This window comes from Cryptomeria japonica, chromosome 2 (genome assembly GCF_030272615.1).
Source record: "Cryptomeria japonica chromosome 2, Sugi_1.0, whole genome shotgun sequence".
Classification (NCBI taxonomy): domain Eukaryota; kingdom Viridiplantae; phylum Streptophyta; class Pinopsida; order Cupressales; family Cupressaceae; genus Cryptomeria; species Cryptomeria japonica.
This window is the reverse complement of record NC_081406.1, coordinates 586413599-586440585: the sequence shown is the minus strand read 5'-3', so window position 1 is coordinate 586440585 and position 26987 is coordinate 586413599. Positions and strand designations below refer to the sequence as shown.

At 34.2% G+C, this 26987-nt stretch overlaps 1 pseudogene; it reads right to left on the bottom strand.

The window, feature by feature from the left end:
• Window positions 1-26987, bottom strand: part of LOC131867043 (truncated transcription factor CAULIFLOWER A-like) — a 77790-nt pseudogene that overhangs the window by 7487 nt on the left and 43316 nt on the right.

Below are 26987 nucleotides of genomic sequence, written 5' to 3'. Positions count from 1 at the left end.
GATTATGCTTCAAACCAAGTACAAAATAAACAACAGGAATAGTTTTCTTACCAAACTTTATTATCAAATTAATTGCACCTTTGCCCATGACTTCAACAATATTATCATTAGCCAATTTGATTTCTGATTTGACTGAAGTATCCAAATTCTCAAACAAATCTTTATTTCCAGTCATGTGATTACTACACCCACAATCTATCTAAAACCAAATATTACTTGAACTTTCTTGAGCTACATGACATGTAATGAATAAAGATCATGAACTACTCTAAAAATAAATTGCATTTTGTTTTCCCACATCTACTTGTTTCTTTCAGCATTGATTTGCAAAGTGATCATACTTCTTGCAGTAGTAACATTGGACATTTGATTTGTCATACCTTTGTGATGCTTTATTGTTATTGCATCCCCTTGAGCTGAAATTTTGTTTTCTCCTTCCTCTTGGATCTTGACTCCTCCTTTCTTCTCTTTGATAAATGTTTCTTCCTCTGAATCCTGTATGTTTCCTCTTCCTCTACCTCTAACAAGTCATTTGTGTTTTGAATGCATTTTCCAATGGGGTATTGTCATTCCTGTTCAACCTATCTTTATAATTTTTTAAAGAACCAACCAACTCATCTATAAAATATGTAGTCAAATCCTTAGACTCCTCAATTACTACAACAATAGCATCAAATTTTCTAGGCAAGCTTCTTAAAAAAAATTCTACAACCTTTTGATCTGTTAGCCCTTCACAATTCTATCTTATTTGATAAACCAAAACCATAACACAAAATGTGAATTGATCTACTGATTCAGAATCTTGCATATGCAAACTTTCAAATTCTCTTTTTAGTGCTTGTAGTTTGGCAATAGTACCTTGATATGTCGTCTCTAGAATGTCCCATGCTTGCTTGACTGTAGTGTTTGGCTTAATCCTTCAACAACTGAATCATCCAATGTTTGTCCAATTACTTGCAAAGCCCTTATACTCTTTTTCCCGTTCTCTCTAAGTTTATTTATTTCATCAGTGCTCAAAGTAGACTCATCTTGTGGTTCCGTGTAACCATTTTCAACTATCTCTCATAACTCTTGTGAACAAAGTATCAATTTCATTCTATATGACCAATTATCATAATTTTTGACATAAAATATTAGAATTATAGGTTGCAAACTATCTGATGCCATATTTCAATTTATAAGCACTTCAAACTCCAGATCTTATAGACTGCAACCTCTTACTGTGACAACGTTCTCCAGCTATCTTTCTGGCAAGCGATCATCTGGTTTTCTTCAAAATTAATTTTCTGCATCTTACTTTTAAAATTCTTCCTTCAAACTTTTTTTGTAGATCTCTACAACTTGATCTCCTCTTTGGCTTTGACAACTTTCTGCGACGCTACATAATCTGAGACGCTTCAACGATCTTATTTGGATTTGTTATGACCTTTGGCAGTGATTTGTGTCTTTGAGTGGTGCTTCTTTCTGTCCAGAGAACTGTTTTAATAGCCTTTCCTTGATTTGGTGTCTCAATAGAGTGATCTGAAGCAGCGGCAATCTAAACTAACAAATTCTGCTTTCTCTCCACAATCTGCACTGACAATCTATTCTTTTGACTAAGACAATAGCTTTTCAATCTCCTATCAAACCTACTCTGATACCACTTGTAGGTGGGCAGGGACATAAGAAAAACAATCAACAACAATATGCTACGGTTTTGTATTGCTTGCATAAAAATGATTTGCAATATGTCTTTATATACAAGCAATAAGAAAACTCTAGAATCTATGAGAGAGCCGACATATATAAAACAAAATAAAAATATATTAACAATAATCTATCACAATGAATATTCTAGAATCATAGGCTGACGTCTATGGTAGAAATTATATTTATATTTGATGGATATCGTCCCATGGATATATGTATCAATTATAAAATTTTCATGTTGTATGTTGATTGAAGTAGCATATATCATCATAATCCATGCAATATCACACTCAAATATCCAAGTTAATTTTGGATCAGACAATATTAGATTACATTTTTCCTTGTATTAGATTATATTTTTCCTTGTGATTTTCATAAGGATGCTAGTGGTACTCTTCCATATTTGGAAACTGGCAGGGAAATGTAGAAAATTTGTGGCACGGTTTAACCATTATAGGGAAAACTATTTATATATAAATATTTCAAAAGGATTGAGGTGTTAAAAAACCAACTCAGACAGAAAGGGAAAAATTAATAACTACGATACAATGCATGTAAAAAAGAAAGTCTAGAATTGCAAGATACACTAGCACCCCATATATGTTTTATCATTATCATAGATAACCTGCAACATGAATTCGCAAAAGAAATGTTGGAAGAGATCCCAAAATATAACGAGGAAAGAAAAGCCTACCGAGCAAAGGAGACCAACCTCCACAAAAGATGCTCAAACCATAAGTGAGATAAGTAACCACCCTACCGCAAGTTATTTTTTCTAACGATACATCGAATGAACACTTCATTTAGTTTTTTAATCTTATCAATCATATAGATTGAAATCTATTGTCAAATTTGGTCAGTTTATGTAGAAGAACAGTTATAAGATGAGAAACCTTGTAGAAGTTGAGAAAAAAATCAATTATTGAAAATAAGTTATAATCCATTGACAATCAGTTGATCAAAGAGGGGTCGATAGTTTAATTGGTAGAGTATGCCAGCACCAAATGAAATGTCTTAGGTTGGATTCCTAGCTGAAATATATGAGCTATAGCTTAACATTTGATATCAAATCCAAGTTAGAAAATCTAAACACCTCAGTGTAACTTAAAGGGGGTTGGAAATAAGCTACATTCAAAATGGTAATGGATTGATCAAAGAGGGGTCAACAAATTAGTTGTAAGAGAACTCCAAAGGTAGCCTTCTAGAACCCCAAAAATAAATTAAATAGGTCTAACATCTATTGGATTCCTCCCCCTCAAGGGAAATTAAAGTTAAATTTTGATGGAGCAGTGAAAAAAAATCCTAGAAAAGCAGAAGTTGGTTGCATAATTAGAGATCACAAAGGAGAAATCATTGCTCTAAGAGCCCTAAAATTCCCTGATGGGACAAACAATCTGATAGAATCCCATTCTCTTATTCAAGGAATCCTAATGGTTAAAGCCCTCTGTATTTCAAATATCATAATTGAAGGGGATTCTTTGCTCATTATCAATGTCTGCAAAAAGAAGTATGCTCTCAATCGAGCCTTAATATATTTGACAACATATCTGGTCTCTTTTGGACACTCTAGATAGCTTTGATTTGTGCCATTGTTACAGGGAAGGCAATCGTCTTGTAGATTCGTTAGCGAATAGAGGATGCACACTATCTGATTCTATTATCAATTATTCTAAGGACTCCAATTTCAGGGACTCCAATTTGGGGGGGGCTTCACATATAATCCAACGTAAAATGACAAACTTTTGATTTTAAACATTCTTGTTTTTTTGCAGGGCTGCGTTCCTTTTGTCTTTGCCAGTCATGGATTTCCCTCATCCTAGAGGCAGGTTGCATGGCCTTGTCTTGGTCCTTCTCTTCCTTAACATGCTGAGTATTGCAATACTCAGTTTATTCTAGCTCATTAGTTGTATATCTATCCTCTTGTCACATCTTTTGAATAAATTCAAGGCTTTCTCACTCCTTATCAACCATGAGCCTTAGATGAGGAAGCAATCCCTGAAGAGCAAGTGCCCATTCTCCAGCATAGCTTGGCTATGACTTCAACATTGCCACTTTTCCTATGTGTCCCAAGATAAGTCTCCTTCTCACCACATCCAGGTTAAATTCAAGCCTAATCCAAATGTGGGCAAGGATGATAGTGATGCCATTGATGATCGTGGCTCCTTTGTGGTCCCTTGTAAGATTTGTTGTCTATTTAGTAGATAGGGTTGAGTTATGCTCCCCTTATTTAGAAAATTGGGACATCATTTCATTAGGGAATAACTTATTAGGCTCAACTTTAGTCCTCTAGGAAAGTTGAGCACTTTGATCAATTATTTCACTTTTTGATTTGATATGGCCGGTATGATTATGATGACAAATGATACAAAATAGACAATAATCATCATAAACAAATAAATATAGAACTAGAAATCAAAATGTAATCTCAATTATTGAAATGAGATACAGAGAGGAGCCTGTGACTGAAATTTAAACCTAAAATGATGGGCTATGAAGCTAGGTGCCTTGCTCCTGCAAGTGTCCATATCAACTCAAGTTCCAAATTTTGAATCATGATTCTCTATAAATTACTTCCTCGAAAATTCAACCAAAAATTGTTGGACTAAGATGCTAACTAGATTAGACCTAGGGTTTTGCTTGTTTGAAATCTAGAACAGTGTCTTAGTCTTCTTTGCACAATTTTGCACAATTTTATCACTTTCAGCTATCAAATCTCTAAATTGCACAAAGAGAGAGAGAGAGAGAGAGAGAGAGAGAGAGAGAGAGAGAGAGAGAGAGAGAGAGAGAGAGAGAGAGAGAGAGAGTTGTGTTATATAGGGTCAGCTATCAGATCTCTAATTTTAATATGAACTTATCGCCATGAAGACTCACACAAAGCTTGATGTTTCTTGATAGGTATTAATGCATGCCTTCACTCATTGAGGAACACATAACTTGATCATGATGGTTGAACGGGAATGCTTAAATGATTGGCTTCAAATTTCTCCTCAAGAGACTTCAAGATACATGATTGAAATGTACAATTAGAGTGATAGGAAAGTGATTTCTTACGTATGGTTGTTCAAATGGGGGAAGGGGTTGTATTTATACACAATTTAAACCTTATCAAGTTTAAAATTTTAAAAAAGCCAACATCGAGGAGGACATTCTTGATCCTTCAATTATTGGTTGTTATGATTTCAAATTTGGCCCCAAAATAGTTGGAGTATTATAGTTAGTGCCATAGTCCAAGAGGGTTAATAGTCAGAGTCCTAGCTTTTTGAGGTAAAATCAAGCTCAGTGAACTTAGGATTGTGTTGGGCTTCCATAAATGGCCATGGACTAAAAATAATCAAACATGAATCAAGGGCATGAGGGACAACCATGAAAGTGAGCCCAAAATAATTAAAATTATAGAGGGATACAATTTATGACAATACATTTAGCCCCCACTTTAGCGGGAGTATGACCTTATGCTCATACTCTTGATAAAATGTAGGATAACATATAAAGAGTTTCACCAAGACATTTTGAGAGATAAGACAACACCAAGCCCTAAGGACTTAGGATCTTATTAGTCTAAAATATCAAAATAAACGGAGAAATGTGATCAACATAGGTTACACCTACACATGGAGCTTTGCAAGAACACAAAAGGATATGAAATTGTAGGGCTAGAAATGAATCCATAGAAAACTTACTAGGAACCATAAGAGAAGAGGCATGACATATATGCTGGGTAAGGGATGCTGACTAGGAGTAGTGTTATAAAAAGGGAATCAAACAAGTCTACAATGGTATTATGCTAGTTGACTCATGCTAAGGAATATTACAAAGCAAAAATTTTGTTTGATAGATAATTGGAAAATGTGATTGCAAAATTGGTGTTGCAGTGTGCACCAAGAAAATCGTGGTGTGTGATCAAAGTGTACAAACCAATCTTGTGTTGTGTGCATAAAATGTAAAATATAGTGGAGTATATGCCCGCACATTAAACTAATTGCATATGCCTTACTAGGAGAAATTTCTTTAAAGTGGCATACATACATCCAAAAGACAAGCACATCAAAACAATGAAATGCTCCCAAACATAGGCAAAGTCAAAGGTGATTACCACAAGGCATGAAAGAGAACATAAGGGATTCACTATGTGGGGCTAGTATGAGCAATACATAAATCATGTATATCAAGTATGATTCTTTTGAATTTTCCTCATCTCCCAAATGTAGTACAAGAACAATAAAATAAGAGCACATAAAATAAATAACAAGTATATTTGGGTCAAGATGGACAAGACCAAAAATATCTCAATGCCTTGCATCGCTCCCAAAAAGGACAATACAAAAACACATTTACGATGTTGGGCAAGGTTGGGCAAGGTAAGGATCCTCTCTAGGTGTAGAAGATGGCAAGGAAAGCTAGGAAGAAGGGAACAAATCAGCATTTGATATCTTAGGAGAATAATCACTTTTGCAAGAAAGCTCACAAGACTTGCAATGACATCTTCACTAGCATTCTCTTACACTACGATTTTTTTGGTTATAATTAAAATCTTTTATGGGAGGATGTTGGGAATCACTCAACATAAATTTATATTTTTCCTTTTCTCTGTGAATGAAAGGAGAAATGAAGAGAACCACTAAAGTTTGAGAGGTAGGAGGTGTCACGTTTTTTTGTCTTTATCCTTTATAGGATTATGTAGGTGGTACCATGGCATATATAGGAGGAATGTTAGGTGTAGGCAGGATTCTTGATCCAGGATGTGGTTCACTCATTACCTATAGGTGAAGAAGAGCTTCTTCTATATCCATAAATGATGAAAGATCCTTAGGGTAGTATTTGAAGAAGATCCCAAAGAATTACCTAAGGATAAGTTAATTATCCTATAGGCTTTAAAATTTTGATTGGAAAGCAATATGATATCTTATATTAAGCTAAGGGTGACCAAACTTCACGCAAAATTTATTTGTAGTAGGGATAACGGTAAAAGGAACATCCAAGCACTTAGACCCAACTTCAACAGGAACTGCGATAAAACGTAGTGTAGGAATAGTGAAACCATCAAGCACCTTAATTAAGACTTTGGATTTATTATGTGCCTTAATATAATTCATGTGTATACAGATATTTCTTTGTAATCACATTCACCATACATATTGTATCAATAATCACTCCACATAAGAGTTCATTTTTTATTTTTGTAGTAATGCGTAATGGATCATCAGGTGCATTTGTGATATTATGTGAGGTAAAAATGATATTAGGTTCATGATTAGGCTTATCTTTCTATTGGTCTATCAAATTCACAATATTGTTTTGGTCAAGTCATTAGTAGTTATATGGCTATCATCTTTAAGCTCAACATATTTGTGGAATGCGAAGGCAAAGGATTGGTAATGATTTGCAAGTTTTGATTAGATGATGCTACAAATTTATTGCCTTTACCATTCATGCACTATCCACCACAATAACATTAGAGTTAATGAGGTCTTGTATTTCATTTATTAGATAAATACATTTCTCTATGTCACATGTGGGTTGATGATGAGACTGACAAGTGTCTTTTGAATTAAAGGAAGGAGGTGAAGGTTTTGAGATATCTATGGAATGGATAGGGGGAAGCTTGATCAAGTTATTGTTAATCAATTAAAGCATAACGGTGTACAGGGACTCAAAAATTAGAGTCAAGTTGTTATGTTTGAATGGTTTAGAAAAAAAGAGAGCTATAATAGGAGTTGTTGTGGCTGCAACTTGACTATCAATATTGTTGGAGGAATTGTTGCTGACTAACTTAATGAAGTTTTTGTTTTATTTTTTAAAGCCTTGGTAATTCTGATGAGCATCTTCGAACTTATCAACTAGAGTCAAAGATGAAGAACCTTCATATTGTTTGACCTAAAGTTGATATTCATGAACTCCCATGCACAAGTGTGTGAAAGATCGGTATTTCAAAAGAAAAATCTTTTCTCTAATATGTGATTGTAAATTATCAATAAAAACTCTTTGAATATTAGCATCAAGAAAATCATAAGTAATTTTTTAATATATCTACTAATTAAATCAATCAATTTTTCCTTTAACACCTTGTTTGCAGTGCAATAAACTAGTCAATATAACTTGTGGCCCAATGATGTTTTAAATTTTTTGCAATAATGCATCTACCAATTGTTAGAAGGATTTGAGAGGGTTTTTGTAAGGAAAATGAAAATATTATTGGGTTTTTTTTTGTCTTGGAGAGGGGGCTGCAACTTTTGGGGGAAAAAAGCTTTGGGAGAAGGATTTGAGAGGGTTTTTGTAAGGAAAATCTTGCTAGTTGACTATGGATGTTGAGTGTGGATTTTTGAGGGCTTCTTGGTGATTGATTTAGTATGTTGGATTGAGGATTGGCCGGAGTTTTGATTGTTGCAAGTTTCATGATGCTGGTTGGAATTTCTTGCCATTCGTGGGAGTGATTTTGTACAATCTTCATCCTTCTTTCTCCTTCATCCTCCTTGTTTTCGCAATATTTGAGGTAGGGTTTATCACCCTCTTTGTTTGAACTTTTTTTCCTTTCTTTTGAAATGGAAAAATGTTGTATTTAGTATCTTTGCCTGCCAACCAAAGCGAAGTACACGCATTTTGGCGACTTGTATTGAAATAAGGTATTTATCGAAGGAAGAAATGGTGGCAATACCCATTTGATTGAGTCGAGTGAGGAATGAAAGCACAGACAGATGGTGGGAAGGCACTATAACTACTCTGAGTGATCTAGCTCTATATAAACTAACTACCATATAGTTTGACGGTGCGTTGATTGAAAGCGTCAAACGAGAACGGTTGGTAGATCAAAGCTGATTTCTTAGTCAAGCAATTTGTCCTTTTTCTTGCGTATCTATCTCAGCCCCCAACATTCGTATCTCAGCCTCGACTATTCACCTCGTCTAGTTCATCGGAAACAAGCGCTTCGGTGAAGCAGAGGCCGGAGCAATAAAAAGGCAAGCACATAGGCAACAAAGGCACCAAGAGTCAAGGTATCACCACCATTTCTCTTTACATCCCTTTCAGATTGCTTGAAGCCTTACAAACTAGTCCCGCCAGAAGCAATTGATGCGAATGAGGTCTCCCATCCACAACCCATGAATAGTTCCCGTCTCGAGACCCACGATGAAGGCCACCAGTTCGAAGGTTTCAATTGCCCGAGTCTATGATGCATACAAGTCAGCCTATTTACCTTGATTCAGTCCCATCCCCGATGAACTACCGTAGCGGAGTATTTAGTGCCCCCCCCGGGCTCAATTGTAATAGGCCCAAGTAAAACTCTTTATCTGCACACAGATCTTTTGTTCGCCCCAAAGAATTGTAGGGGCTCCAATGGGATATGGAACGGGAAAATGTTCTAGGCATGGCTAATAAACTGGAACAGCATCTCGATCTCGATGAACCTGCAGGGTAGAAAACTGCCTTTGTCTCTGCAGGAACTATAACTCCCACCTTATTCTAGTGTGTGTGGGGGGCTAAAGGGAAGCAGGCTAATTAATTCCTGCCCATGCAATAATAAGAGGGAGAGGGGGCCGCTTCCTTTGGTGGGTCCACTGCGAGACGAACTGCTCCTCAAAGGGATGTTTACTAATATGTTCTCGTTGATTGGATGTAATTACTAATCATAAATATTCTTCCACCTTTCGGATCACTATTACTGCAATAGTGACATTTGGAATGATATTAACTCCCGTTTATTTATTATCTATGTTACGTCGAATGTTCTATGGATATAAGGTTTTGAATGTTCTGAATCCTTATGGATTCAAGACCACACGAACTTTTTATTTTGATCTGTCTCTTTCTACCAATCATAGGTATTGCTCTTTACCCCGATTTAATTCTATTTTTATATAATGTTAAGGTAGAAGCTATTTTCTCTCAATCTTTCTATTAAGAAATAATCATTATTTTTATACCTTCCAAACGGATTGGAAACTATCTAATAGGCCTAGTTATGCCCTTTTCTTTACGAGATATAAATAGAATGAAATAGAGAAAATTGCTCTCTAGTTCGAGTTATTTCAAGAAGTTTTTCGATAGTAAGTTTTTATCTATGGTGGTAGGAAATTAAGTTTTGATCATGCCCTTTGAAAAAAGTCTCTCGTGATAATAAGTTTCAGCTGTTGAACTTATATAATTGCCCAGGTTTGTAAAATGTTAGTCATCGCTCAAATGTACTGTTCCTTGATATATTTTTCTGAATGTTTAACAGATTAAGTTAGGAAGGGGGTCTTTAGTAGGATATTTGAATATGCCAGTGCTATTTCAAGCATGTGTGTGTGTGTTAGGGTTTTGCCATGTTCATGCCATTTCATACAACATATGTGTTACATTCAAAGCAAAGCATCATTATCATTCATTGTAGATCTAAGGTATACCTCTCCATATTCATTTCAAGTATTTACAATATTTCATTCAAGGTTAATTCCTAAACCAGGGTTTGACTTAGGTAAATTCCTACTCCCAACCTAATTTCCCTTCTTTCTGTGTGCACGAAACAGATACGGAGCTGTGATCTTCAGAATAAGCTTTATTTGTAGAGATGAATCAACCCTTTTTGGTGTGCGAAAAAGTAGGAGGACTAGGGCACCCACCTCCTCAGTCCTAACATTTTTGGAGCTTTTTCAAGGATCGGGTCTGAATTTGCATATATTACTCAAATCTAGGCGTATGTGAAAAATCTTGCATTTGTAGCTCACTATTTTTTTAGTTTTACCTTCATTTTTCAACATCTTACCTTAATTCAACATTTCAACTCACAAAAGAGGGTCAATAAATTCACACACTCCTTGAATCCAATCAGTATTCAATCCCTGCTGGGAGGTCTTCTATAGGAGATTTGAAATGATAGGGCTATTGTATGAGACATCGTGATACAACTGATGACTTTGACGAGTGATGCTTGATATCATGTCACATCGAGAAAGGATGATGCCACCATCTATCTAGAAGACGTAACACAACCCCGTTACAAAGGTGCATAGCTAGTTATAAGTTATAGTGTAGGGCTAGCAACTAGAATTGTTATTCTTATTGTGATTTGGAAATGGTTTTAATTTCTGGTTATGTACATTAAGTTATACGTTGAAATGCTATCTTTTTCTTTGTATTTTTGGGGTTGTTTTTAGGGTTTCAATTCTTGTTTTCCATTTCTAAGACTTGGGATTGAATTGATGGGTGTTTTGGAAAGGAAATAGGCACCCCTCAAATGTTTCCTCATTCAATTTTGCTTTTGAGGCTCAATTGATGTTCGATTGGATGTCCTCTCAATTGCATAGCTTTAGCTCTCAATTGCACAACTTTATCTTTCAAATGCATAGCTTAAGCCCTCAATTGTGCAAGACTCGGGTCAATTACATAGTTATTATGTTTTGGCCTTATTTGACCTAGTTTGCTCAATTAGGGTTCCGAAGGGTGTTCCAAAGGCTTCAGTTGAGTCTATACCCTATTGATTCAGAATTTTGGGCTATGTATGGTATGATTTGGATTAAATCATGTTTACATATGATCCTTTATGCTTGGATGTGAAAGAGTCCTATTGTTATTGCATTGAGAATGGTTTTGTTGATGAATCCTTGATGGTTAAGATCTGGAGAGGCCTTGTGTATGATTATGATTCAGTTTTCAAATTATAGATTCATGTATGATTCATTTGAGATATCTATACTATTGATTCTTTTGATTCCTTGGAATTGAAGCCTAGGTTAGAGGTGTCTAGGTGCAATTTAAACGGAGTGGCTCTCATTGGGGGTACAGGCCCTAAAGAGGCTAGCAAGGTAACTCATTGTGATTTTCTTAACCAAGTGATAACCTAATAACTAAACTAGGGTAGAACACACATTAACAAGATAATTTGATACCCCACCCATATCCTTGAGATCTCATACAAACTAAGGATGAGATTGGGAAGGCTTGGTCATCCTAAGGGCGTTGATCTGGCATGATCGAACCTCCTTGTCTTCATGAAAGGATTTTTCGGTTCCACATGATCCATCAAATGTGGGTCGGGGCCTAGAGAGGTTGCCAGGGTAACTCATAAATGAAAAGATCATAAATTGAAGATGATACCATATCAAGCAATAAGTAAAGGAAAAGATAACATTTTCACTACCTTGACTAAGGATACACTTGGAATGGGAGATGATAGATTGCAAACATGACTAAAAAATGAGATGTCATTAAAGAAAAAACCATGCCAAACCATGCCTCCTAAGATAATGTATCCCTTTGAAGAGATACAATACATTTACCAAGACTCATCCCATGTGTCATCTAAATCATGAAGAGTTTCAACAAATAATATATTGGAACAAATAAGTGAGAGAATTGATTCAGAAAAAAAAAATTTATGTGAGACACTGATAAATACTTGAGAATGGATTCTTTGATATACAACTATTTTGAGATAAAGGAAGTAACAAAAAAATTAATAAATCAGAAACTACATTTGCAACAAAATGAGGATCATTTATGTATGTAGCCATGCCTTTGGCTTGAAGAATAAACTAGTTGTATGAAAAACATCATGGTCTACATATTTAAAGATTATATTAATAGTTTCTTGTAAGTCTACCTAAATAATTGGATAGTCTATGCATGTCTAGGCACTTCAGCTAATGTTAGAGAAATGCAAAAACTTTCAAATCTTATTGAACGTAAAGAATGTGTCTTTGTAGTGTCACTTGGAACACTATTAGGACACATCATTTGCAAAGAGAGGCTCATGGTGGAACCCTTAAAAATAGCACTTATTATGAGCTTGATGCCTCCCAGGACAACTTTAGATGTGAAAACATTCTTGGGTTATACCAAAAGTATCATAGAAAATCTATTAGAATTTATGCCACAATTGTTGTTCAAATAAAAAAGCTATTGAAAAGAAAGCGACTAAGACAATTAATTGGACCAACTAGTGCCAACAGACTTTTGACACACTAAAGCAAGCAATAGTAGAAGCATCAATCTTTATATTCCATTATTGGACTATACCATTCCATGTACATGTAGATCCTTCAGGAACCACAATAGGAGCAATCCTATCTCAACCAAGAGGAAAAAATAACCATCAAATCGGTTCTGCGAGTCACCAAATTTTTGAAGAACAAAATAATTACACAACCATATCTCACAAAAAAGGTAAAGAGATCAAAAGATAGATTCATCGCATTGGGGTAGAATTTCTCACAAAATGGGAAAAGACATAACTAAATAAGAATTAAATTGCCAAAACCATAACAAAGTATATTGATACCAATATTATAACACTAATTGGCTACCCATTAAGTATGACCAGTAGTTAAGGAAAATATTTTGTCAATAAAATGATGGAAGAACTATTGAGAAGCTTTATGATCACTCATAAAGAAAGCACTCTATATGACCATTCACAAGAAAATAAAGCCAATAAATCTCTAAATAAACTTATAGGTACCATTCTTGTAAGGAAGTTAAGATAGCAAACTTCCTGCTTTAATGAAAATTCATTTTAGATTTTTACAATTAGTATATAAATTAAACAAAAATAAACACAAATATCATGCATACCACAACATAGTGATTTACATGGGGAAAATCCTTTTGAGATAAAAAAAATCCTCACTCCAAAAGCCATATAATATATTCCTCAGAAATCACAAAGATTATAATATATTTTCAGAGCAAGCTTCTCACATGGTTATCACCAACCATAGATCCATAGGCAACTTAAAATAGCTATCAAACTCTTATAATACATAACAATACCTAGCCATAGTACAATGCTCTCATAATAGGGTTTCCTTCTAGAGAAAACAAAGACAACATAATATCTACTATCACATATGTGAACTAATGATAAGTAATCAAGATATACAATGATAAATTATACATAAATTGTGTCTTTTTGGGACATTTCCCCTAAAACCCCGTTAGACAACACAACCCAAGACCCTTCACTAGTGGGATAAGCCACCTAGACCTCGCATGAGGGTATAACCTATCCTAGACCCCTTACACTGACCTATTAACACTAACTTTTATTTATTGTAAAGTTGAGACACCATTTCTTAACAATGCTAACAAAAATGTGTAGTAGAAATATATCAAATTATGATTTCAAAATACATGCAATACTATGGGCCTATATGACCACCTACAAAAGAGAAACTAGATTATGTCCTTTCTCTACCAATGAAGTTCATTACATAAAATATAGGAACCCCACTTACTTTTTAATTGAATGAAGAAAACTCTTTAAAACAAAGACCAGAGGATCATACTAAATTAGATGAGAATATAGTATTGGCTACGTATAACTAAAATCTAGAATTTAGTGTAGATTCCATCACAGCAGCCGAAGGCCAAGCTCATTTTCTTCATTTTGAATTCTTGGAATGCTTTGTGGTTCATCATTTTAATTCGACATTCTTTCATTTTGATAATGCCATGAGGTGAGCCACGTGGCAGAACAACATGGTTTCTAGTGAGACCTTGGCCTTTCATTTTCATAAAGATGCGTGAGCACGCCACATTGTGACCTTGCACAGTATTGATAGGGTAATGGAATGTGCCACGTATTGACACCATTGTGTTATCAAAGGCAAGAAGGAAAGAAAGCTCTAAAAGCTCCGTTAGCGCACTACGTGTCCAAGGCACAAACAAGCTAAAATAAAAAATAAAGGAAGCTCATAATGCAAGCAGGAGACGTCATGTGACCAATTCCAAGCATGCGAAAGAAAACAAAATTAAAGACTCATGTATCCAAGCAGTTGTTGTAGGAATTGAACGTAGATCAACTAAAGGCTCTACCACATGCAATAGAGAGCAAGAATTATCGCTTGTGAGTAGTTATAACAATCACCATGATGATAGTGTACAAGCGGCAGGTATGAATGAGCCCATTCAGTTGCAACATCTGAATTCAGTTAAAGGAAATTCATCTATACAAGCATATGGGCTTAATGAAAAGGGAGATCACCAATTTTGAAAGACGCTTAGAAGAATACTCAGTAATTGGTAATTTGTTTTAGGCCTTAGCATTTTATTTTCTTGATTAGTCATCAAATATAGAAAACTGTGTCTAATTCACCTTTTGTGAGTTCGATTTTTGTGTCATGATACATTCAAAATGTTCTATGTCTTAATAATATGAATGGGATTATTGTATGTTGTATTGATCTTTTATGATTACTATCATAATGTAGTAGATTGTGGGTCATGTCTTACACTCTTTCAATTATTGCAATTGTTTATGTTTAGTTCTCATACTAGACTTATTGGTGAGCAATATTTAAAGTGTTAAAGGTTCTAATAGGGTAAATAAAACATGTTCTAAAGAGTCGTAGTGGGTGTTTCTCACGAAGAGATTTGAAAGCTATTCTTTGTGTCATCTAATCTTAAGCATTTCGTTCTCTTTCCAGCAATGAAGAGTTTGCAGTACTTTGTGCTCTTCTAAGATGTTTCTGATTATTTTGTAGTGAAAATTTAAAGTGGTGTAAAAGCTTTGGCATATCACCTTATATTTAGATTTACTTTTATCGTTTCTTCCTTTCCCTTTCCTCCCTAAACGAATTTGAAGAGTTGGCTTCTAAATTCCTAGATGTTGTTTAGTAAAGTACTTTTTGTCCACCATTCACTGAACTTCCCATAAGGTTGTTTCCTAAAGTGACTTTGTGGATCAACAACATGCACCAAAAATATTGGCATAATAGAAACCTAAGGTACAAAACATTTAATGAATGTGACCTAGTTCTAAATTATGACATAAATTCAAGAAACAAGAGAAGCTAAAATTATGATGGCTTGGGCCATATCATATTGAAGAAATCTATCCCTCAAAACTTAAAACATAGAAAGCAAATTATTAACCAAATATATAAATGGAACAATATTGAAACTATTCCCTTATGAAACAATATTGAAACTATTCCCTTATGAAACAATTTAAAAACAAAATTCTATCATATGAACCATATAAAGTATCAAGTAAATAAGTTACAAAGTCTAGGAAAATAATAAGCATAAAACAATGAAAAAAAAGTAAAATGGATAAATGCAATAAATACAAACCCAATCATTCGTAAAAGGAAGATCAAGCCACTAAAAATAAATAATTTATTATTTCAATGTATTGAGATCTTAAGAAAATTGTACATATCCTTCAAACTACTTTCACAAACAATAACAAATTATATTCTAGTAGATATCTCCCAAAAGCCACAAATTAAGTATAAGAGGTTCTGATATATGGTGATGGATGTATACCCCTATAGTACATCTTCAAGGGTACTAACTAATGTGATATGCATTGAAGACATGTATTAAAGCATACTCAAATTTGAAACGCTTACAAAAATTGACCTCACAAATTTTAAGTCACTCCAACAAACGCTACTACAATGTAGGCAGACACAATATTTGTCTCAATATCATGAAATTGCGAAGAAGATCATTCTCAATCGAATCCATGATGAATACACATACCTAGATAAACCATACAAAATTATAGAGGACGTCATACAACCATGAACTGGTTGAACATAAAAGGTGAGGTACCTTCTAAAAATGTCATAAGAAGGGGTTGATTGACAAAACCTATGATGGAAGAAGCATGGATGGGACAAAAATTATAAACCCTATCATCTAGTATACCACTATGGGTATAACATATAAAATCTATTACTCTATGACGATTAAAAAATAACGATCTCTATTTACATGACACACATTGGATGGCAATGGAGGGACAAGACATAGAATTATATCAAGTTTTGTGGAGTATCTATTGGAGATTATTCACAACACCAAGAACACCAATTATCAATTTAGGTAGTGGGTAAAAGTGCAAACATGTGTCATACTTTTATAAAGGAATAGAACAACCCAAGCAAAAAAATTCAACTTCGACTACGTAAAAGTGGTCTTTATGTTTTAAAGTTCAAAAAGATATAAACTAATAAAATGTATGACTTTTAATGGAAAAAAATTAAAAAATTGGATTGATAATTTTTAATAAATTTAAGAGCGAAATTGGAATTGCTAAAAAATTTCAAAAAAAAAAAAGTGAGGTCAAGTTAACATCACCAAAAAAGAGAAAACAATTTTACTTTTCCCAATTTTCTTTCCAAATAGGTAAATTCGTTAAATAATGCATGATAAAAGAAATTATTTTTTGATAGATATTTTTCTCATAATTTTAATTTCAGACTTACTAAAATATCATAGTTTTCGTATAACATCAACTTTTGTCTAAGTTTTTGTCGTTTTGAAAAAATAAATTATACCTCATGCTTGATTATAAAAACCTACTTGCAATATTTAATAGAAAGGGTCATTTTAAAGTTAATTAAAATATTAAAATATGGATTCTACTCTCTGAGCTCTACAATAGGGTATTTTTAGATTTGATGAGAGTTCCCTTAGTTGGATAAATTCAAAGTCAATGTTTTTTTGAATTTTTCCCAAAAGTGGGGTCAAGATCTCATGTAGGAAACCACATAAACAATTTTGGTCATTTCGACCAAAACCCTTCCATTGCGAACTAAAAGAAAATTTGAATGATTAAAAATTTTAAAAGGAAAAAAAATATTTCAAGGTTTTGAGCAAAAATATTTCACCCAAAACTCTAGTACCATATATACACCACATTGTTTCAAGTAGAACCCTTTCACCCAACATATTTTTAGCCAAAAGGATTTTTCTAGAAACTATTTAATTGGCCAAAAAATGTGACACAAATTTATACTTTTATCCATATAGAACCCAAATCATTTTCCTCACCTTTTATTTCATGGATGCATTATCAACCTTTGTCAAAAAATTTTGGCAAGAAAATAAACCAATGCACACTTAGATTAACCATAATGACCATGTCTTAGATTTCAAATATGCCACCTCCTTCACAATAGTATACTAGGGTTTCTTGAAATAACTTTAGCAACAAGCACAAAGTTACGAACATTTATCTTATGACATGGTTTCCAAATACATTAGGGATATCTTGTTTATTAGTAAACAAAGACTACACTTTGATGAAAGAAATCATACACATTATTTTATAGATACCACAACTTTTGTATGAAGTTAGTGATAAATTCATAAATTCCTATATTACAGAATTAATAAAGCTACAAAAGGAACACAAAGAGTAGAGAATTCATGGATAATATTTTTTGAAAAAACAAAAGAAAAAAGGAATGTGAAATGGGGCACTTAGAAATCTCACCATAAGAACAGGGAACACCAACACCACAAATCAAAAAAATCTAAAAGGTTGTACATGAGATCATCGAGGTTCAAAATAAGAGATCCAAAATAGCAAGATGAAAAAAGAATCGAAAAAAAAAAAACTACCACCAACAAATTGTTGAAGGAGGCAACACAAGAACAAAGAATAAAAAGTAAGCAACAAAATATTAGATATAGAATATGAGGAAAAAAGAGGTAAATTCTTAATTTCGACCTAGTTGTTTACCCAATCTACACAACTGAAAACTAAAACGTACTAGCAATATTCCAAGTAATAAAATGTGAATGAATAAATAAAAGACGATTCACATTGCTAAAATGAAAGATAGAGATAAATAATTGAAAAGTAAACACGTGCAAAGGTTTTGTGAGGTTGAATGCTCTCTAAACATTTGCAGTTATAAAAAAATACCTAGAAAAAATGGTTGGAATTGTTTGAGAGCTTGACAAGAGTGGTCAAGTACCTATCTTGATCTTTCAACATTTATGGACATCTAACAATAAAGAAAGAGAAAAAAACTAGTGTGAGCTCTTATCCTATGTGTATCTAGGAATTGAAAAAGCAACAAGAATACCAAAAAAATGTAAACTAGATGAGAGTGATAGAAAACATTTAAATATTTCAAAGTCTTGAGAGAGCTACAAAAAATGCTACAATAACAATGAAAAATTAAATAAGGTAAAAAGAAAAAGAAAAAGAAATGTCAATTCCCTATTGAAGTCTGATGAAGCCAAAGGGTAAAAAGATGCTGTCAAATACCACAAGACCTTCATAATGATTGTTATAGTACTTTTCGCATGTTCGGAGGGGAGGAACCAATGCCAAGAAAGTTCTTGTAGCAAGCTATAAAGAGTATACAGGATTATGAGATTGAAGAACTGTGAGAGAGATTGAGTGTGTGAATGAAAGATCCTATTCAAAGTGAGGAATATTATGGAGATAGGGTGTCGAAGAACCATTCAGATTCATCCGAAATGGCTACAGTGACCTATGTAGGTAGCACATTGAAAGATGCTCAAAAGAAGCTATTGAACAAGAAACTATAATGGGACCTTACCACAACATACAAGTATTGCACATTGTGCTATTGTCTAATCCATTTGACCTCCATAAAAAATGAAACAGAAGAAAAAACATGACATACATGCCACACAAGTATCACACATTGTACTATTGTCTAATCCATTTGAGCTCTATAAAAAATGAAACAGAAGAAAAAACACAACATTAAGACATTTGTAATATTAGTTTGACCAAAAAGGACCACATGAGGAATGGCACTAGCACCCTAAGGAGACAAAGGCTAATACAAAGGCTAAAATGATCCTAAAAATATTCTACAGGTATAGACACCAAAGTGATCACAAAACAGTATGAAATTTCAAGGGTTTTTCATTTTTTGCATTACACGTGGAGATCTTAAAGAGTAGATAGATATGGAGCAGTGAAAGGGTTTTCTACAAGATTCTTCTATGATTCACAAACTTAAAAAAAATTAGTATGATTTGAAGCTGGCTCCTCAAGTTTGGTATGCAGAGATGGATTCCTTGCTTCTTTATGTTTGGTTTTCTAAATACCATTCTAATCAAAATATCTACATCTTTAGGAAATATGATTCTCTCATAATCTTGGTTTTGTATTTGACAACTTACTAATCATGCAGAGCTCATCATCCTCTATGGTGACAATAAAAACAATCCTTCAAGAGAATTATTTTATGATCAACTTGACTTTATTGAATTACTTCATAAAGTTTGAAATATTTTAGTATACATACAGGATTAGTAAATTGCACGATCCAACTATGCAATTGACTTGTTGTCGTAGTTTCACATGATTGACTACAAGCTAACTTTGACTCTTTTCTTCTCAAAGTCAAAATTGACGCATATTGTTCTTCACCATTGGTTGATATTACTTTATGTCAATAACTTATTGATAGCCTCATATACTTGTAAAACACATGCATTGATATTTCAAATTTTGTTAGGATGGTCTCTCAATTTATATTGGAGTTGTGTTAGTTGTATTAAACAATAGACAAGTGAATTAATTTAAAATACACATAACTCACATTTTGGGATTCATTACGCAATAATTATAGATATTGTCTTGGTTGGGTATATTGATATATTAGGAAACTGATTTAAAGGATTGCAAGTCCAATTTATTCTAAATCTTCATACTTTAATCAAAATATATATGTTGCTCATGAAAAAAAAGAAACATGTCATTTCTCTACCTTCCATTGAGTTTGAGTATATCAAGGGGATGCGAATATTTCCACTGGGGTCATATAGCTTCAACACATTCTCACCAAGTTTTTTGTCTAGCTTCATTAGTCATCTATCATACATTTGACAAAGTGCTAATTATGTTTACTATAAACAAACCAAGCATATAGAGATTCATATGCACTATTTTAGTGATATTATCCATGGATAGATCATTTCTCTCCACTACTACAAAAGTACCAAGAAAATATTGACATCTTCACTAAACAAAACTTATAGAAAGAAAGTTTTTCATCTAGAAGCTTTCATAGGATTGAGGAGGATACTTCATATGGGAATACCTAGTTATCTCTCTACTTGAAGTAATACCCCCTCTCTCTCCCCTCTTCATTTTAGGAGCTTCTTATTTATGAGGGATTAATATTTATACAATACTTTAATATGTCTTCATTTGTCAAGGTCCATCTCTTCATGCACATTAATTACACTTTATGGGCTTTTTGTAGGGTTTTGTTTCATTTCATTTAATTATTGCATACATTGCCTACCCTTAGTTTTATCTCGCATATCTTATTAAAAGTGTCATCTCTCTCTTTCTCTCTCTTTGGAGCTTCTTATTTATGAAGTAATTAATATTTATATGATTGTTTAATACATCTTCATTTGTAAAGGTCCATCTCCTCACCCACATAAGTTACACGTGAGAGGGTATTTTATAAGTTTTTACTTCATTTCATTGGATATATTTCCTACACTCAGATTTAGCTTGCATAGTTTATTAAAAGTGGGTCATAGAATGAGTTGATAATATGCTTGATAGGAGTTACTCCTTCCCACTTTATCATATTTACAAGTTACATTTTCATTGAGCATATTTACCACTTACATGATTTTAAATAATATTGTGACATTTTTATTTAATTAGATTATTTTTTTCAGTATTATCTTATAATCATTGGCATATTATATCTTATTCATAGTAAAATTTTATTCTATTATTTTAACATTAATCATTTGTCAAATAATTTCTTGAGTCTATTTCATAGACTAAGTACCGATTCTTCTTATTTTTAAATAATCTAACAAAGATGAAACTTTACATAATAAAAAGAAACTGGACTGCTAATAGAATTAAAATAGACTATATGTGATATATGTGGTTCTTATTGAATCTAAATGTGATATAAACCAAACCTTTCTAAACCATGGGAAAGAGGCCATACCTGGACTTTGGGTGGCAATTTACCACTGCTTTTAATATGCTCATGATATTCTTGAATAACCACATTCATGTCCCTGCCCACAAAATTCCATGACCATTAGGTCATGACAGTTGTGACTATATCATTTAATATATGCTAAGAGGACAAAATATATATTTTATTTAAGATACTCTAACCTTAGAGGTATTTAGAAGAAAAAATTAGCAAGATTCTTGCATGATTATATATTTTTCAATATAAAAATTGAGAGCTTATTAAAAATAATAAATTTGAAAATTAAAGGGACACTACTTAGTAGGATGTGTTTCTCAGAGTTGAAATGAATAGATAGATAAAGATATTCTTTAAAGACCTTTTACCTTTCTATTTGAAGTTTAGATACCTCTTAGAAATATTAAATCTCAAATTAGTTTAGATTCTGACTACTACCTTTTTGAACTTGACAAACTCTAAAACTTTGCACATATCTCTTAACATCCTTATGAACCTGGGGCCAAAAGTATTGCTCAGTCACCAATGCTACTGTTTTGTCAATGCCAAAATATCTAGCTAGTCCTCCACTGTGTTTCTCCTTTATCAGATTCTCCCTCATAGAACTCTTAGGTATGCACAACTGAACTCTTCTGAATAACATCCCATCCTGAATGAAGTAATCCAGCCATTTGCTTCTATCAACCATAACCATTTCTCTACATGCTTTCAAAGGTTCTACAAAATTTGGGTCCTCATCATACAAGGTCTTCAAATCCTCAAATCCTAATACTGTCACTCTCATCTTTGTCAGTAAATTCCTTCTCCTACTCAATGCATCAGCAACTTTGTTAGATTTCCCACTTTTATGCTTCAAAACAAAGGTGTAACTCTGCAAGAATTCTACCCATCTCATACGTCTCTGATTCAACTTACTCCGACTATTCAAATACCGCAAAGCTTGATGATCTATATACAACACAAACTCCTTATGCAACAAGTAATATCTCCACTTCTTCAAGGCTTGAACTATGGCATAAAATTCCTGATCATACACGAAATATCTCTTCCGGGCATCATTCAATTACACTGAAATAGGCTACTTATCTCCCTTCTTAACTCAAGACTTCTCCTACTATGTTTCACTTGCATCACAATCCACTTGAAATACTTAATTGAAATTTGGTAAATCAAATACAGGCTGCTCAGTCACTTTCTACTTCAATAGTTCAAAAATTTTGTTTTCTCTGGTGGTCCACTTGAATTCCTTCCAATCTCCTCTCATGGTATCAGTCATAAGGTTACAAACTGAACTAAATTTTTTGATAAACTTCCAGTAAAAACTAGCCAATCGATGAAATGATATTACCTCTCTAATGCTTTCCAATGTAGGCCATTCAACAATTGCTTCAAATTTCTTGGGGTCCATCTTCAAACCATCATCAGATATATCAAAAATCCCAAATGGACTAACTCATCCTTCATGAAATCACACTTCTTGATATTGATCAACAACTTCTCTTCTCTCAATCTCTGCAACACTTGTCTTAACTACAACAAACGATTCTCTTTTGTCTTACTAAAAATTAGAATGCCATACAAATTTACAATAACAAACTTACCCAAGAATTTCTTCAATACCTCATTCATCAACCTCATGAAAGTACTCGATACATTAGTCAATCCAAAAGACATCACCAACCATTCATACAATCCTTCATTTTTCTTGAATGTTATCTTTCACTCATCACCTTCTCTGATTCTGATCTAATGATATCCACTCTTCAAATCTATATTTGTAAAGTATTTTGCTCCACTCAAATAGTCTATTATGTCATCCATCTTAGGCAAAGGAAATTGGTATTTCACTATGATTTTGTTTATTGCTCTTGAATCGGTACACATTCTCCACTCTCCATTCTTCTTAGGTGTTAATATTGTTGGTACAGCACAAGTGCTTAGACTCTCCCTGGTCAAACCTTTCTTCAACAACTCCTACACTTGTCTATTCAGTTCTTCATTCTGTGTTAATGTCAACTGGTGTGCAACATTGTTAGATAGTTCAAATAACCGGAAGACAACTGAGAGGGGGGGGGTTAATCAGTTGTCACAGGTTACAAGATTTATTAGCAATTTAAACTTTAATACTGGAACCAAATACATTAATACCGGAATAGCAGTTAAACCAATTAAGCATAAACAATAATCACAGAATAAAAGCCATCCACATAACACCAATATTTATACGTGGAAAACTTGGTAAAGGGAAAAACCATGGTGGAAAGCCTACCCACAGTCAACTAATACTTTTGCAGTAAGTATGTGAATTACAATTGAGGGGCCCACACTTGCAGGAAGGCCAATAGCCTAGAGCTCACTGGTCATCACAAAAGGAGCCTCACTGACTACATAGAAATCCAGACTACAATCCGAAGAAGTGTTGAAATGCAAAAGATAGCATCTCCTATGCCTGAGTATAGTTCCAGTTAAGCTCAATACCGAAGGACTAAATCCTCTTACATAAACCCAATTTGATCTCCAATGATCGACCAACTCCTCTACCTGAATGATATTACATTATTCGCACATTACATTCCTTGACCATGACCTCTAACTATAACCATGAAGATATACAATGAGATCTTACATTTATATATACAAACCCTTGACCAAAAACAATTAGGTCGGCCACCAGATAATAAACCAATTACATAATTACAAACCATGTCGGCCTTAGACCAAACAAATAATATCCAACACATAAGACATCTTGGAAATACATCGAGGGGTATAATCGGCACGTTACATTAAAGTTGGTCCATAACCTAGATCAACTGAGACCCAATATAGGTCCACACACTATAGCAATGATCTACATTCGTCAAGTCTCGAACATGATCACTAACAACATCCTAAAACTCCACCAGAAGCTGCACCAACACCACTTATGCAATTCATCAAAGATCTCCACCAAAAACTCTACTGGTGAAACCCTCGCCGAAACCAGAAACCAAGCTTCTAAGCAAGTAGGATAGCATCTGATCACCAGACCAAAACCAGCTGACCAAATATGAACATGAGTATCATGAACAAGCCAATTTCATCACCAAGCTATATTGGAGCCTACCGGATCATGCTAGATCCAAATCAACCAGAAACCACTCAACCTACCAGGACTAGAAGGGTGTCGATAAAGAATTCAAACAGGTAGTGTTGGCATCAATGCAACACATAATCAATTCCACCAAATGGCCAACACAATATTCTTAGGAATTAAGGCAAAACACACATTCTCATGTCTCAATCCATCCATGAATTTGCTTCCATCTACCAAACAGATTCTAGCATTCATACAAAATTCACTCTTTAAAGGTTCCTTTAAAGGTAACAAGGTTTGCTTCATTCCGTTGGCCATAATAGTGTATGTATTCTTCCTCCCATCATGTACTTCCTGTCTATCAAACTGCCAAGGTCTACCCAACAAAAGATGACAAATATCCGTAGGCATAATATCACACAAAACTTCATCATGATAATTCCCAATTTTTAATTTCACCAAACATTGTTCACTCACTAACAACTTATGTTCATCCTGAATCCATGCTAACTGATAAGGCTTAAGGTGTTTCAATCTCTCCAATTACAACTTATTCACCATCTCTTCTGAAATGAGATTATCTTAACTACCACTACCAATGACAACTTTACAACACTTATCGGATACCTTACATCTGGTCTTGAACAAATTATTCCTCTTCAAAGGATCTTCATCTCCTCCGGTATGACACAAATCTCTCCTCATCATCAACAGTTCTCCATCTTTTGGTTTATTGTTAGATCCAGTGGGGTTTTCTTCCACCACTGCTTCTCTTCCAATATTATTTGCCTTCTTACACTTGAATGGATGATGTCCTTCTCCTCCACACTTATAGCAAGTTCCTCTAAATGTTCTCTTGTCTTATCTTCCAAAGTTCTCATTCTGGTAACCATATGGTTCTCTCCTTTGGTAGGGATTTCTATCATCCTTCCGGTATGAATTACCATCTTTACTCACTTCCTTGTCCTTGTTATGATCTATACTGGTTCCTCTTTCTCTTATATATCCTCTTCCTCCTTGAAATATTCCTCTAGTAAACCTTCCACCTCTACCTCTATGTCTTTACTCATGTATTTTGTTTAACTTATCTTTTGCCTTTAGGGAATACTAGTAAGCCTCTTCAACACTCTCCAATTTTATCATACTCAATTCATCTTGTATAGACATCCGCAATCCATTCAAATATCTTGCAACTTGTTCAACTTCATCATCAACATGTCTGGATATGATGTTCAACTTGTAAAATGCTTTGGTGTACTCCTTCACACTAGATTAGTTATGTCTCAAATTCTGCAATTTTCGAAATAAATCCACTTGATAATTCACCAGCACAAACTTCGATTTCAACTTAACAATCATCTGATCCCTTGTCTTAATATTCTATTTACCTCTTCTTTGTCTATCAACCTACAACTGTTCCCACCAAAGAGATGCATGACCTTTAAACCGAGTATAGGCATACTTTACCTTTCTCTCTTTTGCAGTATTTTCAAAAGCAAAATACTTCTCCATCTCTGAGATCCAATCCATCAATTCATCTGAATCTAACTTCCCATCATATTCTGGTGGATTAAAATGAGGTTTAGTGTTCACCCTACTCAAAACTCTCAAAGCCCTTTCCTCATCCGGATCAACTGCCAATAGGTTTGCTTGTTATGTCGGGGCTTCTTCTCCTTCATCTTCACTCACATCTTCAATGTGTCAGCCTTTTCTCTGGGTTGTCTCCATGGCTTCTAACCGGGCTTCTATTCCTCGCAACATCTCCATCACAGCAAGGTCTACACTCCCAGGCGCTCCAGCATTCCTAGATCCTCTTTCGCACCATTGTTCACACTAGTCCTCTACAGCTGCAAATCGGATCCGTAGTTCGCCACCCTACCACAAAAATTTAGGACACGAAACCTGGCTCTGATACCACTTGAAGCAGTCACCAGTGAGGAGGGACCTCAAAGAGATCAATCTAGACTGGTCAGCAAGAGTAAACGCAATGAAAACACAAAGATATGATGAAGGCAATGCAAAATAGATTATTTTATTGCATGAAATTTGATTACATCCAACCAGTAACAACTAGATTACAACATACTAACACAGGCCTGGGAGAATAGGTCACAATTGGGACCTTGAATTGAAAGATCTATCTTCTATGCATAGTCTAGGTACTTGATTCTCTAATTAGTTACATTATAATGCATCATTACAAATATGTATCGATCCAAAGGATCCAGTCGGTCCAAAAGGGATCAAAACCCAAAGAACAAGACCTAACATGAAAATAACAAGGTCGGCCTCTGCCAATAGATTCCTCTAGAAAATCCAAAGGATGAAACGTAGATCGCAAGAAAAGGGCGGCCACACGTCAAAGAACATCAAAATCAATGCCCAAGGCTCCGCAAACTTTGGAATGGATTCTAGTAGGTCACCAAAATAGGTCCAGGCAACCAATAATAGGAAACTGTCATAGAAACCAGTAGTGATATCTTACCGGAAAGTGATCCAAATGCAATGTGATCTGGAAGCAAGAAAGATGATCAAGTCTTCAAGTATAA